Source organism: Manis javanica, chromosome 10 (genome assembly GCF_040802235.1).
Source record: "Manis javanica isolate MJ-LG chromosome 10, MJ_LKY, whole genome shotgun sequence".
Taxonomy (NCBI): Eukaryota; Metazoa; Chordata; class Mammalia; order Pholidota; family Manidae; genus Manis; species Manis javanica.
In genome coordinates, this window is record NC_133165.1 from 36,691,428 (window position 1) to 36,711,882 (window position 20,455).

Below are 20,455 nucleotides of genomic sequence, written 5' to 3' on the forward strand. Positions count from 1 at the left end.
AAAGTTTTTTGCGAGCGACAAAGGCTGGAAAAAGCGCCGTGGTCGCCACCTACCGAGGAGGAGGGGAGGGGGACGACGGCTGGTGTGACCCGAATCTCCGGTGGGGAGAAAAATCACAGAATCACTTGATTTTGTGCTTTACGTAAACATCAAAATCCCTGATCTCTAGTTTTTTTTTTTAACTTTGAGTTTAACTTGGGTGAACAGTAATGTTTCATCATTCCCGAAATTCACGAACTAATTAAAATTGAGAAGCAAAAAATAACCGGGGGAGGAGTTTGAGTAAAATCGATCAGCTGCTGACAGAACAAAACGGGATACAAATTAGGTTGTCCCCTCCCACTCCATGGCTTTTCCTCAGGAAAGCCTCATAAATCGGTATATACAAACATTAGAGCCCCCTCCCCTCGCCCGTCCAAAGTTGGGGCGCCTGTCTCCTTTGGCCGCTTGAGGCAAGCTTTCAAAACTAAGAGAAGTTCTTTGTGTTCCGGAGGGTGGTGCAGGGTGGAGGAAGTTTCTTTTGGAGGAGAGGAGTACGGAGGGCGGCCGGCCGGCCTAGGGTTCGCCGGCTTTTGCCGTGTTCCGGCCTCGCAATATGCAGGGAATCTCGGGTGCAAGACTAAGTGCGAGTCTTGGACAGTGCCGGAGGCCGGCAGGAGCGCGGAAGGGAGCAGGGTGCAGCTACCTCTGGCCTGGATTTGCGCCCCGACTCCCCTCCCCCACCCCGGCGGCCGCGCAGGCCCCAGGTGCAGCCATGTTCTTGCTCCCACCACCCGCGCCTCCATTGACAGTCCTTGCCGGAGAGGGACGGGCGCCGTGCTAGCCGCGTCCCCGGGTTGGGAGCTCGTCCGCGCGAAGCTTCCTGGGAGTCGTAGTCCACCGCCCCCGCCGTCGCGTTTGTGGGAACGAATCAGAAACTACAACTCCCGCTGGGCGGCGCTGCCGGCGCGCACGCGCAACGCGACTTGGAGAACAAAAAAAAAAAAAAAAAAAGGAGGAGGTGGAGGGTGAGAGAGAAGAGCTCGGAGAGGAGAGAAAAGGGGCCACCAATCGCCCCCCCGCTTCCCCGCACGCGCTCTCTAGCCGTGTCTGCCTGCCTGCCACGGTTACCCTGGCCTCTCCCTCGGTCCCCTGTGATCGCATCTAGGTGCTGAACGAGGCCTTGCCGGGGCGGCCATGCGGCGGTGACAGGAGCTCGGCCGAGACGCCCGGGCCCCTCGCCCTCTCACCTCCTGCCCGCTCGCTAGCTTGCCTCAGCCCGAGGCTGTTCCACCGCTGCCGCAGCTCGCGCGCGGTTCACACTCGCTTCCCTTCGGCACCCCCGGCCCCGGCGCTGCCTGGAGGCGGCTGCACTCGGGTGAGTCCCTGTCGCCTCATCCCTGGCCCCCGCCCCCGCTGCCATCACGAGTAGGGTCTTTGAGACTCCCCCCTCCGGGACCTGCAGGGCCTGGAGTCGGGGGCTGTTGGCGGCCGCGTGGGCGCACCCCGGGTACCCCCTGCTCGGGCTGCCGGCGTTGGGGGTGGGGCAGAAGCAGACGCGGTCGCGGGGGACGACAGTTGCATGCGCGCGCCTGGGTGCGCGTGGGGGAGGGGTGCGCGCGCTTGTGCCGCGTGGGGGGGGCCTCACGCGTGAGGCCCGCGCGCGAGCGAGGCTGCAGGCTGCGCATGCCCGGCCGCTGATTGGCCGGCTCGGACGGTGCGGGTGCGCGCGCGGTGCCAGGCTCGAGCCGTGGGGTCGCGCTCGGCCTGGTGTCTCCGGGGCTTGTGCGCCCAGGCAGCAGATGCGCCGGATTGGCCGGCGGGTGGCGGGGGCGGTGCCGTGCTGCCTGGTAACTGCGGGCGGGCGCGGGTCGGTCGGGGTGTGCCTCCCGGCCCGCCTCGCCCCGCCCCTGCCGGCTCCCAGGTGGAACCCCGAGTGGGCTTTGTCCCGGTCGGGCTGGCGCGCTGGCCTCCCGGGGCCTGTTCTTTGGGGGAAATAAGCACAATGACCGGAAGGAAAACCTCAGCCTTCAGGCCATGGAAATAAGCCGTCTGGAGTCGGCAGCACCCAGATGGAGATTCAGGGGAGGAAGACAAAAAAACTGTCCTCTTTCCCTTCCCCTCCCACTTTTGCTCACCCAAGTTGTGTCTTTTTAATGTTACGGTGTTGCGCCACTATCTGGCTGAGAATGTTTAGCCGTCGGGTCCTGTTGGAGTAGTGCTCACTCCGGGGCCCGTGCAGACTTATCTCTCTGCGTTCAACTTTGCCGCAGACAATGGCTTGATAGGCCACTGGACATAAAAGGCTTTGGGTGTTGGGAAACAAAACGGAAGTTAGTTTGCAAAGCAGAGTGTGCGTTCGAGTGCCCTGAGGAGGCCGGACCTTTTCCCGAAGCTAAGGCCTGTGATGCGAGGGGACTGATTTTTGTTTAAATAACTACGTGTTTTTGCGGTGTCAGATCTCCAGACGCTGAGATCACCTGCCTTGCGCTTCAGATTTCGCCGTCTTGGGATCTCACGCCTTTAGGCTGGAATGACTTTTTCTTCTCTTCAGGCTGTGGAACTTTATTGCGCTTATGCAATCACTTCTTTAATTCTGTTTCTTAGGTGGTTCAGCCAAAATTTGTTGTTTCTTAATCAACTTGTTTGCCCCTCCTAAGAGGGCGTCTTTATTTCTTCTAGAGGTGTTTGGTTCTGCCTCGGGTACACATGTCTGCCCTAGTCACTAGGTATTAAACTCCTGGAAGGGTAGGGATTAATTCACTAAGCCTTTTCCGAGTTTGTCTCCCTCTTTCAGTCTACAACTGTCAGAGTGCGTTGTATGTAATAGTAGCAACAGCTAACATTTGACTGTTTCTATACCCGGCATCGCTTTTAAGCACTTCACACATATTTTCCTATTCACTTTTCAGAACAATCCCGTAATTCCGTTGTATAGATGAGGAACAAGCCTAGAGAGTCTGGGTAAAGTTATTCTTGATTACGCAGCAGAGTAAACCTTGACTTCAGGGTTTGAACCTCGGTGTGTGACTGTTAACCTGTAAGTCATTGGTTTTCAAACTGCAGTGAGCATCAGCAGCCACGGTAGGGCCGAGTGTTAAAACACAGGCGCTTGGGTCCCACCCTGGACGTTTTGATTCTCAGGTGTGGGTGGGGCTGATTATTTGTATTTCTAACCACTTTCCAGGCGCTGCTCGTGCTGCTGTGCTGCCGTGCTGCCAGCTGCTCGATGTAATTTCACCGAGGGGAAAATTAAGTTGTAAGTGAGGGAAATTTATTCTGCGTGTTAACCAAAATAACTTTGGATTGCTTACTATATAGATTGCTCGGAAAACTGATATGAGAGTTACGGTTTTGTTAGCCATGGATACAAATTAAGTCTCCAGTTTTAAAAGGAGCCATGGACGTAAGTACAGAAAAAAAATTAAAAATCTAAATAATCTTGGCTCCCCCCATTTATTCATTCAGGGCCCAGACATTTATTATCTCCTCAGTCATCTAGAGATGAGTGAAATAGTCCTTCCTCACCACGTAAAGTCAAAGTGGGAACCCGGAAGGGATGAATAGGGCCTGAGCTTGACGTTGGGACAAGGTTTGCGGGGTGGAGGTGGGGTGGGGGGGTGGAGAGGTGGGAGTGTGAGGGGCCCTGAGCAGCCAGAGCTCCGGATTCCCGCCCCCCAACTCCAGTGATTTGGCTTGCTTTTAAGAACAAGGTCACAAAGATTTTGTTAAAATGTAGGCCTTGGGGTTCCTTTTCTTAGGGCACAAGTGTTGAGAAACAAGGCTTTTTTTTTAAATAATGGGGTTACTTCTGGGGAAAGTAAACTTAAAAGTAGTAGAAGCAGCTAGTTTACAGTTAGATTTCCATTATTTTTGGTAATGGATGATGTGTTCCAAAACACAGGAGAGACAAGGTCTCCGCTGCAGGGTATCATCTAAATGAGTAGTAAATAAAACACTGAAAAATTACTAAATCCTTAAGTCACTTTCTGGTGACTACCTGTTTGCATTGCATTCTACCTAATTCAGTTCTGTTTCATTCTTCATCGAAAGCATGAGTCTTAATACTGCAATCTTCATAATTTGTAGTATAATTAATCTGAAATTGTCTTAATCACTGGCTTAAACAGATGCTGATAAGTGAGTTTTATGATTGTATAAAGGAAAGCAATTGTTTGGAGAGTTGTTTGAGAAGTAATACTTGGAGAACAGTATTTTACTTTGAGAAATGTGTTAGAGACAATTTACCTGAAAGATAAGCTGTGCAGAATTTTATTAATAGCAATTCACTGAGAACATTGGTAGCATTTTTTTCATAAATTATATGCATTTATTTGGGCTAAGCTTACTCTTTTTTAATAACAAAGTTGGAAATGCAATTAGTTCATTGTAATTATGGAGTTGAGATTCCTTGTGATCTGTGGGCTTAAAATGTCAGCATAAGCAATTTGAAGAGAATATTCTGTTAACCAAAACATAGCTGAGGCTCCCTGCTTGGGGGAATAAAATTAAGAGTTAATATTTTAGAGGATGTATGTATACTGGAAAAGTTGTGGATAAATGATCAGAAGTGCTGATGGTATTGTCATGATACTCCTAATTCTCCATTCTTTCCTCTTTCTTCCTTGACCATTTCCTCTCTTCTGTCCTTTACTGGAGCTCTCACCATTGCAGTTTTCCTGTTGCTGTCTTTTGTTTTCTTTTTTCCTCCTTTCTGCAGTTCTTGTCTTAATGTCTTTTTTGTTTCTGGCACTGCTCTGCTTTTTCCCACTCTGGCTTAGTAGGAAAGTAAGAGAAAGTTTGGTCTGTAGCCAGCGATTGTCGAGAGTTGATGGAGGATTGACTCGTTGGTCCTTGTTTGTAACTTGATTAGAAACTAAAAATTTTTAAAGAATTGTTTATTTAAAAAGGGTAACTTGAGAGGCAAAATGAATTTATAATAGAGGGAGTAAGGCTTATTAGGTATAGACACGGGTTCTGAAGTCAGATTGCCAGATTCAAATCGTGGCTTGAGACACTTCCGGCTGTTACCTCGGACAATTAACTTCACATTTTTCCCTCAGTTTCCCTATTTTTAAAAAGGGGATGACGATAATTAGAACCTATTCTCTTGTAGGTTGTGAAGATTGGATGAGTTCAAGTGTATGGAATGGTATTTGGCGTGCAGTAAGCATTTAATAAATACTGTTTACTACTTCTGGGAAATTGAATTTTCGAAGGAAATAAGAATTTTACTAGTGATATTGACTACAAGGTTAGTCTCCACAAACTATTGAAAATATAAGCTCTGTGAGGGCAAGGACTTCTTCCTGGGATTTTTCCCTTGAGACTGTGAGATTGTTTAGTTTATGTAGTATTGCAAAGGAAATTTTTTTTTTCCTCTGGAAGTGCTGTATGTGATTATATTATGGTATAATTGTGGAAACAGAAAGGAGTGCAGAGTTTGGTTCTATTTAGGTATTTGGTTAAAATGAGCCCTGGTTAGTAGGCAGAACTTAAAAATTTGTCTGACGGAGACTAATGATGTCTACCTTGTGAATAGTGAGTTTATATGAAAAATAGTCTTCTGAAACTGGTTCCCCTACACATAAATTCACTTATTTTCTGTCCTCAGCTCTCATAAATTTTAGAGGTGGTGCCTTTTTCCCCACTGGGGATGTTGGTATATTTGAGATAAAACTAATAAAGAAGTTGAAGAGTAATTCCAATTTCTTTGCTTTCATAGGGCAATTAAAGGAGGTAAGAAAATCTTAGCTAGCTTACTTGTGGCCAGGCCCTACTCACTTAAATGTTTTTATTAAAAATTGACAGTTTGATTGATGAAACTTGATTTGTGAAAACTTGAATATTGTTCAGAATTTGTTACATTAGATAAAGCTTTTACTATTGACAATAACAAATGTTAATAGACCTTTATAGGTGAGGTGTCCAGACCAAAATTTGGATCTGAACTAAAATTTACTAATTTAAGTGGTCTTGGCCTCAGACATTAGAATATTTGAAGTTACATTATTTTGTTTGCGAAATAATCTGATGAAGGCTGATGACAGCATGTATTACGTCTATTTTATACCTGAGGAAAGCACAGAGAAATTGACCCCAGTTCTGAAATTAGTTGGAAATTGGCAAAGGGGTACAAGGAGATCCATTAGCTATACTTCTTCCTCCTATTGTTTTCCTTTCTTTTTTTGCCATGTAAGCATTTTTAGCATTTTAAGCATTTTTACTTCAGAGGTGTTAATTACATTCACAGTGCTATACAATTCCCACCACTATTTCTAAAATCTGTCTTATCACCCCAAATGGGAACTCTGAATCTATTAGGCAATAACTCCACATTCCTGTCTCCCCCTAGTCCCATGTAATTTTTAATCTACTTTTTGTCTCTATGAATTTGCCAATTTTAGGTATATGTCATATAAGTGGAATCATAATATTTATAATTTTATGTGTGGCTTTTCTCGGCATAATGTCCTTGAGGTTCATCCATTTTGTAGCAGGTGTAGGAATTTCCTTCTTAATCCTTACAGATTTTTGGATCTCTGAAGTTTTTGTTATACACCATTGCAAAGGAAATAATTTTTTGAACTGCTGTATATGATTATATTATGGTATTTGTAGAAGCAGAGAGGAGTGAAAAGTTTGATCCTATGTAGGGAATTTGGTTAATATGAACCCTGGCTAGACAGCTGTGAAGATTCTGATTGTATAGGTTGCCACCTTTTGAGAATCCCTGTGTGTGTTTGGTGCCATTTGCATACATAGTTCTTAGAGATGATAGTATTTTTTATAATAAATTGAAAATTATTTTCTCATTATGTATTTTTGTTGTGGTGATAATCTCCATAAAGCTTTCAGAGTAATTTTTCTAGGATTTGTTACAAAACAATGGAGTAGTTTAGTCATTTTACACAATTAGGTATTCACTTTTTGAGTCTTACTTATTTCATAATTTTTTCCTTTATTTTGTAGCCTTATTTGAAGGAAAAAACGTTTCCTTATAGCAAAATGAGCTTCTGAGTTATTGTCCATTATTCATCTATATTGTAAGCTTTGGAAAAACTGGGATCCTTTATCACATTTGGAAGAGTACTCATTTATCCACTTAGCCAACATACTGAGGGCCTTTTTGGTGGGTTAGGTATTAGGTGAGGCCCCCAGAACACAATCTGTTTCTTGGAAGATAAAACTGTATGAGCAAGTGTTGTTTGGTGAGAGCTATGGGATAAAAAATCTTTAGTTTTGTATACTTATAGTCTAGCTTACTTTTCTAGGTATTTGGAGTAAGGTTACTTTTTTAACTTAAATTTTAACACATGATGTTTGAAGAATGCATTTGATATAAACTAGTTTTCCTGCTTGCACATACATGCTTTAAAATAAATAACAAATGGGGGGGAAGGCAGTGACTTATTTTGATACTTTTTCTGATTAATTTTCCTGCCTCATCAGAAAACAGGTTATTTTATTTAGCTGTGGTAATTAGAACAGTTACTTGGGAATTTTTCATTAAGACTTGGATTTGGAGAGTTTATGTGTAAAGAAATAGATACATATGTATTTAAAATTTTATTTTAATAAAATGTAAATTTTTAGATGCTTAATGTACAGAATATTTGTATGAAACACTGTTAGGTATTTGTGTACATTCGATAACAACCTTGTGAGGTCAGAACACATGTTGTCTTTTTCCTGACTGGTAGCTTTGGGATTACAGAATCCCAAGGTCAACCATCTCTAGTATTGGAGCAAGAACTTGAATTCCTGATTCCAAAGGTGGTGTTCATAGTAGCTTTGCTGTTATCTGCTGTCTGTGAGCAGTATATTTAAAAAAAATACAGATAGACTTGTTAGATCATAGTTACTTGATTTTACTTGATTTTCATTTCCTCTTCCCATTTATACAAAGTTAGAAAAAGAATAAGCGATCCAGCTTTTCCAATACCAAATGATTTTTAAATCTGGAGTAAGGTGAAAGGGACACATTCTTTGTACATTGGCAAAGGAAGCTGCTGCTTGTCAAAAATCTGGACTGTTGATTTAAAAGTATAATTAATATATTTGTGAAAATTTTCTCTTAAACTGTAGTGCCAAGTTGAGTCTTCCTGAGTAGCCAACAAGGGTTTTTTGTTTGTTTTTCAAGGGCATTGTTTTGGCTCCTGTGAAATTAAGAATTGAACTTGTGGCCTACCAGGGGCTGATCTTCTTTCCTGGCGTTTGTGTATTTCATCATTTTCCGGCGTTTGTGTATTTCATCATTGTTCCTTTCACCTGGCTTAAAAAAAAAGAATTAGTTCTTTTGTTTGTATCAACATTTTTTTTTGAAATGGGGTGGAGAGGGTAGGAAGTTTTAAATATAAATATGACATGATCATAGATCATTTCAGATCTTAACCCTTCAAATGTGTTTTGTTTCTTCTTGAGAGCTCGATTACCTGCTTTTTCCTGACATAATTACCAGCTTTATTTCAGCAGATAGAAATTACAAATTTAGTATCTGAAAATGTGAGCACAGCCTAATTGGAAAACTTTTAAGCCTTGACTTAAAAATCAGTTTTGATCAAAGGTGTGTCTTAGGGATTTCTAATTTTATTTCTAAGCAATGGCCATTACACATCATTTCTGAAAATTAATGAAAGTTAAGTGAGCTAAAATAAAACGAGCTTTTGGCTCTTCATCTGTCTGCTGAAGTGTATATGTTAAATATATATGTTAACAATATAAATTTTGATATTTCATTTTTTTTCTTTTTTTTAAATTAAGGTATCATTGATATACACTCTTATTAAGGTATCATTGATACACACTCTTATGAAGGTTTCACAAGAAAAACAATGAGGTTACTACATTCACCCATATTATCTAGTCATCCCCTGCCAATACCCTATTGCAGTCGCTGTCCATCAGTGTAGTTGATACTTCATTGTTAAATGTGGAACAACCTCTGAGAGAAACACCAACCTAGCTTACTCCTTTGAAAAATAACAGGTTATTTTATAAGAGATAAACTCTTGGAATGTGAATTAAAATACTGTTCTGGTTTAATAGACAAGCATAATGAAATTCTAGGAGTTATGGTCCTAGTGTGTGCTGTGGTGAATTGATCTTACCCCAAATGTTATGTTCAGTTCTGAGACATTGCCTGGACCAACTAGAGAATACCTTGAGGATGGTGCAGCTGAGGAATGTGTTGGAAACTATGTTACAGGTAAATATGGGACAAATTGGGGGAGTGCTTGGTTGCAAGAAGAGAATTGTGGAGGGAGCACAGTGTATTCAAAGATCTCATTCTTAGAACAAGGAAGGCTCTTTTAGGAGGTGGAAGTGACAGAGACTGATTTAGATTCATTAAAAGGATTAATTTTAACTAGGCTAGTAACTGCAATTGTTAACTTAAAAGTAGCAAGCTTCCTATTGGAGGATATGTCAAAATTGGGATAGTGGGGTGCAATGGGAGAGTTGGTCAAGAATTCCAGTGACAATAACTAGTAATATTTCTTGAGAGTTTGTTATGCATTTACTGTTCTAAGCACTACTTACATTAAATTTAATCCTCATGTCAATCCTGTGTCCTAAGGTATATAGGCACTGTTAGAATTCCTGTTTTGAAGTTGAGGATAATGAGGTTTTGAGACCCTAACTAATCCAAAAAACCATGGTAAGGGACAGTTTTAATATAATCGTAGGAGGTCAGATTCAGAGCCCATGCTCTTAACTACATGTGTACCAATTCCCAGTTGTCACAATAGTTTAAGCACAGCTAATAATGTTAGCTGATAAATTTGAGGAGCACTGTCTATTAATCTTACCTGTATGTGTGTCTACATGGTTGAAAAATCATGTAGAATTACCTGGGGTAAAATTACTAATTACACATTCTGACTTACATTACACATTGTAGCCAGTGATCTGCTATTTGGTGGCATTCGGTGTGACTAAATTCTAGTTTTGGGAGAAAAAATGAGCTTAGTATTCATTCTTGAGTTCAGCAAATGTTCTGAGTGCACATGGTGTGGAAGGCACTGTTTTGATACCTGGATGAGAGGATTCTGCTACTCCAACCCCAGGTTACAGACTTAGAGTCAATAACACATCCAGATTCAAAGACCCTGATTTACCGGGTCATCATAGGTTTTACTTGATGATCTCTACATGAAGTGTGTGTTGTTTACATTTGTGGATATATTTACTTAATGCATTTCAGTCACTCCCTCCTTAAAATTCTGAAGGAAAGAAAAAAACAGCCTGTTTCTGGTTTATTTAGGTCAGAGAGACAAATTGTCATCTGTAATTTACTGTTTAACATCCTTTTTCTTCTCCCATGTCTAGTGTTGCCACCTGTGACAGGAAAAGCATCAAGAGTCAAGCACCCAAGAAAAATTGGAGAAATTTTAATTAGCTTACCAAATATGTACTTAATGCTTTAAGAGTTACTTTGAAACACTTTTAAACTTAGAAGAGTTATAGGAATAGCAAATAAATTTCCTAAACCTCCTTCACCCCGAAACCCCATTCATGTTATGCCAAATGTCACATTATTGATCCAGGATCACATTTCACTCAGTTTTCTCTCTAATGTACTTGAGAACAGTTCCTCAGTCTGAGTTTCATGCCCTTGATCTTTTTGTAGATTGCAGGTCAGTCATTTTATAGACTGTCTCTCTCATAGCGGGTCTGTGCAGTGCATTTGGGGCAGGAATATCAGTGTTCTCAGTGCATTCTGTTGGGTATGAAACATGATGTCCCTTTGTCCTGTGACTAGTATTAACTTTGATTACCTGGTACGGTGGTGTGCTCTGTGTTTAACTTTGTTAAGTATTTTATGTGGCAATACTTAGGGTGATGAAAAATACCTCTTTTTGGAATTGAGGAATTTTTTTCTCTTGAGGCTGGGAATTTTTGTTTTATTTTCTAGGGATGAAGATAGTTCATGGACTTAATACCATTGTAGTTGTTATCTAAGTCCATAAAAACTTAGTGTTTTTCTGAAAATTAAATACTGTGAATGGTAGAATTTTAAAAATATCAAAAGATTAAGTTTTGCAGCGTTTGGTGTGGTTTGAAAGGACATGGGGAATAAGAGCAGTCAGATATGGATTAGATTCTACTTAGTAATCCTGTGATTTTGGGAAATACACGTTGTTTTCCAAGTTGTCAGCAGTTCTGGTGTTTAAAAAAGGTGTGCTGCATCAAATGTGTTAGGCAAATGTCCTTCTTTTGTAATAAACACATTAAGATACCAAGTTAATTTATTTGGTATCATTCATAAGACAATAGGGCCATTGAATTATCTTAAACATATTTTCTATAGAAGCTACTATGTGGACATAATTAGAACAGATGGTAGTATGTTGGAAAAAGTGTTGAGACATTTATAAATTCTGTGTTTATAATCCAAACTGAACTAAATGTATACTGACATTTTAGGGATGAATAAGATTCTTCTCGTGCAGAACAGATTCTTTAGTTTTTAGTGATTAGTTATTACAGGTAGAATGGGGTAATAATTACCATCAGTTTCAGAGGTAGAAAGATTTAGGCAGTCTAAAAGATTGCCAGAATATAGTATTACATGATAACCTGAACCAATTTTAATGTGATCGAATGTTGTTAAGGATGAAGTCAGCCAATTTAACTGTTAGATCCTTCCTATTTGTTTTAGGCACCATCTTTGACAAAATGTGTAGTGGCTTAGATGATGAATTCTAACTTTTCCTTAGTACTCATCATTTGGAAGAAATTACTTTCTTTTATAAAAATGTTTATTTTTTAACAGTTTGAATCCCATTTTACTTTTTCCCTAAGAGATACTTGAACTTAAACTTTATACTTCTTGCTAAAGATATTAGTGTGTATATTTAAGATTATGATGGCACCTTTAGTCATTTATTATGTTGAAACTTGGCTTTAGTGGCTCTTAATAAAATGAATTGGTAAATTTGAGTTTTACCTCATATCCAAAAAAATAACCTGGGATTAGATCTCAAAGCCTGGAGACAACTGGAAGACACACAAAAAAATGAAGGGAGGTAGCATCTTAAATCCTGGCCCAGAAAAAAACCTCCATAACATAGGAAAGTCACGCTGCATTTTTTGTAGTAGAGATCAGTAACTTCAGTTTGGATGGAGGATCTTCCTGGTAAAAGGTTGTGGAGTAATTACAGAATCAAATATTACCTGCCCTCAATCTGTCTTAAGGTTTCCATGGACTGTATCCTAGAGGTGGATATTTCAGCTAATTTAAAAGGTTTTCTTAGTTTTTTTTCAGCATTTATGGAGATGATAGGGTTTTCTTAGTTTTAATTCATCCAAGTGCCTAGGGTTTAGTGATTATGGCTCTAGTAGAGAAAAAGTGAGTTAGGAAAGTTACTGATTTTTGCAATATTGAAGTTCATTTCACTGTACATTAAGTAAATGTACGGGGTAGATCTTAATTGCTTACTGTAAAGAAAATGAGGTAACTAGCAGTCTGAATAAAATTGTGAAACATTTTTTGAGAATAAAATGAAATAATGTTTTGGTCAGTTTAAGTCTATTTTTGAGAGTTGGTCTTGGGTTTTACTAAAATTTTACCAAGTTAAATTGTTTAAATTCAACACTCATGGCTGTTTATCATTGTTAAAGGATGTTTGGCAGATGTGCCTGTCCACATTTTGTGCATGTTAATGTGTATGTTTGTAACTCATTCATATTTTTTCTTTGACCCAAAACCTTCATTATCTTCAGAGAATATGACTTACATTAATTTGTTAAGTATGTCTTTATGTCCACTGTAATCTTTTGAGTTATGGACAAAAAAGATACACTTTTGCTTCAGTTCGTGATGAGTGGCAGTTAACTTACTGCCCGCATAAAGATTGCTTAGTATTACAGTTCTAATCACTGTATAATGATTTACCATAGGTTCTTTTTCTTTTTATGATCTGCATTTCGTTGATGATTATGGTGCATGAAAGAAGTAATTTGGAATTTGGAGATACAGATTCTAATTGCTTATTATAAAATTAACTGTCTGTATGACCTTAGCAAGACAGTTAATCGTTTTGGGTAGGGGGACTTCTCATTTATTCTCAAATAATGGAACAAAGAAGTTGCACTAAAAAATCTTGAATTTTCTTCTTGATCTAAGATTGTATGATAGAAATGGGAAGCTGTTGAAAATGACAAAACAATAAAACAAAAGGAACTAGGGCATGAATGTAGTAAACAAGATCAGACTTATGCTTCATTCCCCACTTACCATTCTGATCTGAAGCTTAATTAGAAGCAGAAATATGTTGAAAATATAGTATTTTCAAGATCACCATAATAAAAATATTAAGGACCTTAATTTTTTTGTTAAGAGTGATGGTGGCACATGAGAAAATCTTCAAGAGCTCTATCTGATCCACTATAAAACTTTTATTATTTTGCCATTCAGCATTAACAGCTGGGGTCAGTAAATTAAGAACAGAAGTATGGTCAAATAAAAATGTTTATGTGGTATTTTGCTTATTTTGAGGTACAACAGAACAGTAAGGACACAGATAAACCTAAGCCCTGAAATGGATCTGCAACGAGAAACAGAAGATTTAAAAGAAATGCTGGAGTCTGTTTTCAGAGAGAGAAAAGGCAGGGGCTGCATCTGAAACAATAGCTGACTAGGGTAAAGGATAAATGAAACAGCCACAGGCCAGTTGAGTTCATCTTTAAAACTCAGAAAGGAGAATTAAAATCAAATCAGGGAAGCAAAAAAGATGAAATCCGAAAACATTCAGGATGGAAGAATTACGAAAATTGAAAAAGTGGGAAAGAAGATACTTCTCAGACTCAAGTAGCTGTTATTTTTGTGTAGCTGTCATGATTCTTCATCCCTTTTCTCCTGATAACAGTGTCCTGCTTTGCCTTTTGAATACTTGCCTACCTTCCTATTCTTTGTGGTTCTAGCTGGGCTGCTAATCACTGTTTACCTGGAGTAATCTTGTCTGACTACCCACAGTAATTGTGTTTGGAATAGGCTTGACACAAACCCCTAGAACTTTTGTGCAAAAAGTAGTAGGAAGATAAAATAGTCTACATCCTCTGGAATCACAGTACAGGTGTGTGGTAAGTGTAAAGATGTGGTTTTCCTTTCTGTCTTAGGGAAAAAAATCTTTCTGCTCAAGGAGAAGTGAGACCTAGCAGATGTGTTTCTGGAATCTAGCTGTGTGTGGAGTCAGTGCAGCCTTTAGGCTGAATAATTAAACAACCAAAAGTTTGCTTATTTATTTGAGGTGGTTTACTTGGTAATTCGTAACCTTGCAATCCAAGATAGTTCTGGCTAATTCAGAAATTGTTCTAGAGAATAAAGAATATAAAAGGTGTAGTTCCCAGAGTTGGTGGGACTAACAAGAATAAAATTATAAAACAAAATTTGTAAAGATAAAAAAAAGTTGATAAGAGGAATTTTGAAGGGCTAATATGAAAAGGAAAGTTAGAATTCAGTGAGACTCACTTTTGCCCTGAAAGCATTTGCCATTTCCACTGCATTAACTTGAGTTCTGAAAACCTTTATGGTATGAAGCTCAGAAGTAGAAGCTCAGAATCTGCACAAAATTCAGAGGTGAAATAGAAGGCCCTTTGCCTCAATAAGCTGCGACTCCAGATTAGATAAGGGTGCTGTAGAGATAAGATGTCCTGTATCCTTATTTATGCTCTGGATGAACATCCCCTGGATGGGCCAAGGAACCTGAAGCCTGGGACTTGGATTCTGGTGATCCCAGGCAGCTAGGGTTCCCAGACACCTGGAGGAAGCTGCTTTCATACCTAGGCCTCAAAATAAATTTTTAATGTGAAGTGACCAGAACATAGTAAAAGATACTAAGGTGTACACAGGAACAAGTACTGTGAATATGAGGAAAAACACCAGAAACAACAGAAACACACCTGCTAAGACTTGAGATTTTTAAATTATCAGAGACGATAAAACAACTACCCCTGTTGACGTTTAAAGAAATATGTCAACCGTCAAAGCCTTTATGAGTAGGAAATTGTGAAATATGACATAGCAACAAAGGGAAATTCTAGAAATGAAAATAACAAAAAAAACAGTGGTGGGGACTCTCTTATCCTCTCATGTGAGCCAGGAGGTCTGTCCTCTTGCTTTATGTCTAAATAAAAGCTTCTGCCTTGCTCCTCCTACCTTGAGTGTTTGTGAAGTTCATTCTTGGACTCCGTGAACAAGAGTCCTGGCATCATTTTGGGGGCTCGTCCAGGATAACTTTGGAGATGGGAGCATCCTCTTCAAGTTTAAAGCCAGACACGCCTCTGGCATGCATTCTGAAGAAATGGGAGCAATTTAATCCCCAAACCCTGAAAAAGGAGTGCCTCATCTGTATATAAGCCTGGCCTCAATACAAACTCTGATTAGAGAGGCTTGGCCCATGAGAGAAGTATATAATATAATAAGGTTATGCAGCTAAATTTATTTTGCTACAAGGACAGAGTAGGTTGAGGGCCTCTGGAAAAAAACAAAGCAAGATAATCCATTGTGGGATTTGCTTTGGGCTCAGCTTATTTTTCTGACTTGACCCAGGTGCTCCTTTTCTTCCTCCAGCCCTTAACAAGTGATTTGTCACCTGGGCAATTTAACAAGCAAGCCCAAAATAACAGTAAAAACAGGAAGGAGTCCATCTTGAAAATAAGATTGCATTTTAAAACCCAATTAGTTAAAAAGTAAGTTTCTTAACATACTCTTTAATAGATAATAACTCAGTCCACCTTGGGAGCAAAGCAGGCAGCCTTGAGTGATACGCTCCCAGACCAGGAAGCTGCTATCCTGGGAGGCAATCAGAGCAATAACTTTCTTGTAAATAACCAGGAAGACTAGTAAGAAAAGTCTCTTCAAAGGTAAACATTTTGGGACCACTTAGCAGGTGTACATCCCTAGCCCTTTGTCTCTCAACCGCCTATAAATCCCCTAGACTATGCACCACCCCCGGACACTCTTGTCCCTTCCTGGCTTGAGCCAGGAGCTCTGTCCTCTGGTTTTATCTTTAAATAAAAACCTATGCCTTGCTCTCCTACAAACAAACAAACAAACCAGTGGTGATAAACAGAATAAGCACAGATGAAGAAAGAATTAGTGAAAGAGGATAAATCCGAAGAAATAAAGTTTAGTTCAGAGAGGAAAAATGAGAAAATACACAGAAGGGTATGAGGCTTAAGGACTAACATAAATTTAATTTGAGTCTCGGTAGGACAGGAGATAGAGAATGGGGCAGAGAACAGAACCTGAAGAGATCATAGCTGAGAATTTGCCACAACTGAATGCCAATCCCTAGTCTAGAAGCCCAATGACTGACAAACATGCTGAATAAAAAAAATTTGCATCTAGATCCATGGTGAAACTAGGAAACCAAAGAAAGAAAACATCTTAAAAACAGCAGTGGTGGAGTAGGGATTACCTGCAAAAAAATCTAAATAACTTCTGAATTAGCAACAATGGAAGCCAAAATACAATGAAGCCAAAAGTAGGAAATAATCTCAGTGTGCTGAAAGAAACCTAGATACCTATTCCATTGAAAACAACTTCCAAGAATAAAGAATTTTTAGTACACAAAAGCAGTTTGCCATGAGAAAGAAATTCTAAAGGATTAATTTAAGGTAGAAGGAAAGCCTGGGATGCAAACAAGATCGAGCAGACTGTCATAAATATGTGGTTAAAAAAGTGAAAATTGAATTGTTTGAAACAAAATCAGTATTGCATTTAAAAAGACAGAATTAAAATGTGTATATACAAACAAGGCGCTAGCTACAACCATATAATTAACAATTTTAGAGTAGTTGTAGTGCTGTCATTGGACATCAGTTTAGTAATGGACATAGAACCTTAAGTAGATAATGGGTTATTTAAGAAGAAATATAAATAATAAAACCATGAAAAGTGTCTCTAATAACCAAACAACTCCAGATATTTTAGTAGTAATGAGGGTATTCATCATGATTAGGTCATAACACTCCAAAATGTTGGTGAGACTGTTGAATTTTCATGTTTAAACATTTTTGGTAGCAATGTAATAATTTTGGCATTGTGGGTCATGAGCTATGAAGATGTTCATGCTATTTATCTATTTCAGTAGCAAGAATTTTAAAATGTGGAGATAAAAAGACAAGCCATACTTATGAAGATGTTAAGAGAAATTGTGTGAGTCCATTTGATGGGCTATTTCGCAGCTGTATAAATGATACCTTGTTCTGTAAGAATGTGTAATATGGCAGGTAGATGATGCTAGTTGATAATTGAGGGAAGTTCTCTTTGAAATTTCACTGTATTAAAATTCCTGAGAACCTGTGTCCCTGATGTCTCAGATGCATTATAACCTTAACATATCATAAAACTGTACTTCTGTGTTCCTTTTCCCAGGAAATCTACCTTGCTCCTTATTCTGTGGGGATAGTCTTGTACCAGAAATCAATCATTGAGATCAGCAGTGAAGAATGCGTACATGAAGATGGTCACAGTCTGTATCCTGGCTTATGTTCCCTGGTTTTCTTTTTACTTCATTAGCTCATTCTTTTACTGCAACTACTGCCATGGTGCCACTAAGTTTACTCAACATAGTGTAATCTCTACAGCAGTGTAGTTTTTGTGATGATGAGTATGTTATTTGTGATATTCAATACCATAGCCATTAATTTGTGGCTCATGAGTGCTTGAAATGTGGCTAGTGCTGCTGAGGAACTGAATTTTTTATTTCATTTCATCTTAATTTAAATACAAATGTTACAAAGGCTATTGACTTGCTGTATTGCATAACATCTTTGGAGGAATACCTGCCAGGTTGTTCCCTTGACTGCTGACATTCTGCCCTGGATGATTGCCTTCTTCCTTGTAAAGAGTGATCTCCTTTCCTCCCCATACCAGCCCTGTTTTATACCAAGACAGCATCAGAGATAAACAGTGAGGGAGCAAGTACATTATATTACAAATCCAGATACTGAAGTCGTCATCTTGTCTAACATGGGCTTGCCTGTGAATTTTCTCAGTTCAGTGATTGTCCTTTTCTGTTTTTAAAAAGATTTGAAGGCCCATCCTTTTGGTATTTACTTTTTTTTGGAGTATATGATCATTTTGGTCATTTTCCTTTTTGTTCCAATATTACTAATGAAATTCAGAGGTACAAACATAACTTTGCATTCCTCTGAGTGAAGAGCTGACTGTCCCGTATTAATTGCTTAAAATTTTTTGTTTCGTGGCCTCTTTTATTGGGAGACCTGAGTATTGATATGATAGATACGAAAGATCATGTCCTGGTTACTTGTTCATTTTTAGTGGTAACATGTGCGCCCCCTCCCCCACCAACACACACAGTTTAAAATCACTCAAGCAGTTTATGGAATACGATCTCCTTTGCAGGTCTTTTTCCTAGGCTTCCTGGATCCTTCCATTTTGCTTTTCTGGTTTTTACTTTCTCCTTCACTGTGTTGTGAATTAAAAAGATGAACAATAAAGCACAATGGTTATGATGAATAGATGTTTATGTCTTCTTTGTCTATCAAACTCATATTAAAATGAGAGGGCTCATAAGAGGTCAGAGGTGAAAGGAGCCTTCATAGAAGCAGTTGATTTAGTGTCTCCATTCATAGAAGAGGGACCCACTGGGGCCATGGAGTTGGTTAGTGGTCTGAGGAACTCACAGCATGGCTTTCCTGGCTGCTGGTTCTGTGGGGACCAGTGCGTTGTGCCTCCTGCTTGGTAAGCTCATGTCACCAGCCTGGCCTGGTGTGTCCTCTGGTGTTTGTCATTAATGCCACTGTGTGATGGTGGAAGAAGTAGGAGAGAGAGGCAGCAGTTTCTCTGGGCGGGGGTACACATGCATTTATGTTACCACTTAAAATGAACAAGTAACCAAGTAAGGGTGCAGGGAATGTTCCATAGTCTTGACTAAAGGTTGTTCATCTGGGGAAATAACCTCATGGGATGGGCAAAGAGCAGTAGAGTGAATCTCTTGCTATCCTTTGCACCCATTTCTAGAGAGCAGGGAGTCCCAAACCAAATCCGTCCTTCCCCACCATGCCTGAGTGGACTCGGTGACCTCCTGGGTTCTTCCAAAAGAGTGCTGTGATGCCACCTCCTGAAAAGTTCTGGTGGTTAAATGGGACAGCTGATGGCCTGTGGCACCCCTACAGGCTGTTGGTGTAGTGTCTGTCCTATTTCTTAACAGTCATTGAGTGTGAATGGTGTCATAGCAGATTTATAGCAATTTAAAGAGAGAAGTTGAAATAGCAATCAGTAGAAAATTGTCTTAATGTTATGTTCCGGCTCTGATAGTGGCTATAAGAACTTGGCAAATCATTGCATTTATAAAATGAGAGCACATTTTTCTTTTGTTGGAGAATTAAAGAAGAGTGAGATTATGAAGAAATATTAAGAACTTTCATAAATAATGGCAGTATATTCTAAGTGAATATTTTGGTTATGGGAAAATTATATGCCTATGCTGTCCATTTGGATTGAGCCACATTTTAATAAAAATTTACTTAACCATATTTATGTAAGAGAAAAGGATGGGACCTAGGCTGTTAGAGAAAATAGTTTCTGTGATTTAACCATTCTTTTGCCTTATATCACATTGCTTTTGCTAATTTCTGTGTCCATTCAGGCTAGAGATCTTGTTTTGGGAAATAGAACTGCTTCTGTTTGTTCACTGACTGTTTTATTAATCCTTGTTACAAAGTTGTATTTCCTGAGTATGTATACTTTATTGCTTGTTGATAACCCAAATCTAACCTAGCAGTTAAATGACATGGTAACAGATGGTGGAGTTAATTCAGTTTTTAATACTAGGAAAATAGATCATCGTTAATAACAGGGAGAAGATATACATACATTTTTCACCAAAAGTTTTCATGCTCTCAGCTCTACATGTGCTGGGGAATTACTAGGACTTCAGGTAAGGTTTACCTGGGTGTCTTCAGTAAATTAATACATTGATATGTTTTTAAAATTCCCATTCATGCATTCAGTCCCTTGTAAAGTCATCCTTTCATAGTAATATGTTCATTTGATTACTTGATCTCTTGCTAAAATCAGAAATATTCAACTAAATTGAAAGGGGTAATTTTTTTTATTTTGGTATCATTAATCTACAATTACATGAGGAACATTATGTTTACTAGGCTCCCCACTTCACCAAGTCCTCCCCACATACCCCATTAGTCACTGTCCATCAGTGTATAAGATGCTGTAAAATCACTGCTTGTCTTCTCTGTTGCACAGCCCTCCCCGTGCCCCACCCCACATTATACATGCTAATCGTAAGACCCCCTTTCTTCTCCCCCGCCCTTCTCCCTCCCTCCCCACCCATCCTCCCCAGTCCCTTTTCCCTTTGGTAACTGTTAGTCCATTCTTGGGTTCTGTGATTCTGCTGCTGTTTTGTTCCTTCAGTTTTTCCTTTGTTCTTATACTCCACATATGAGTGAAATCATTTGGTACTTGTCTTTGTCTGCCTGGCTT

General features: G+C 39.5%; 1 protein-coding gene across 7 annotated transcripts in view; it reads left to right on the forward strand.

Annotated features, from left to right (window-relative positions):
• Positions 1-674: 674 nt before the first annotated feature.
• GTF2I (general transcription factor IIi) overlaps positions 675-20,455 on the forward strand; it is a 113,643-nt gene continuing 93,862 nt past the window's right edge. For 3 of the 7 annotated variants that reach the window (XM_073215208.1, XM_073215206.1, XM_073215209.1), the window contains exon 1: positions 17,366-17,459. The gene's annotated coding sequence lies outside the window, so the exon portion shown is untranslated. Of the gene's footprint in view, positions 1,358-17,362; positions 17,460-20,455 lie in introns of those variants that run through there. The other 4 variants (XM_073215207.1, XM_073215210.1, XM_073215211.1 and 1 more) reach the window with 3 other exon arrangements.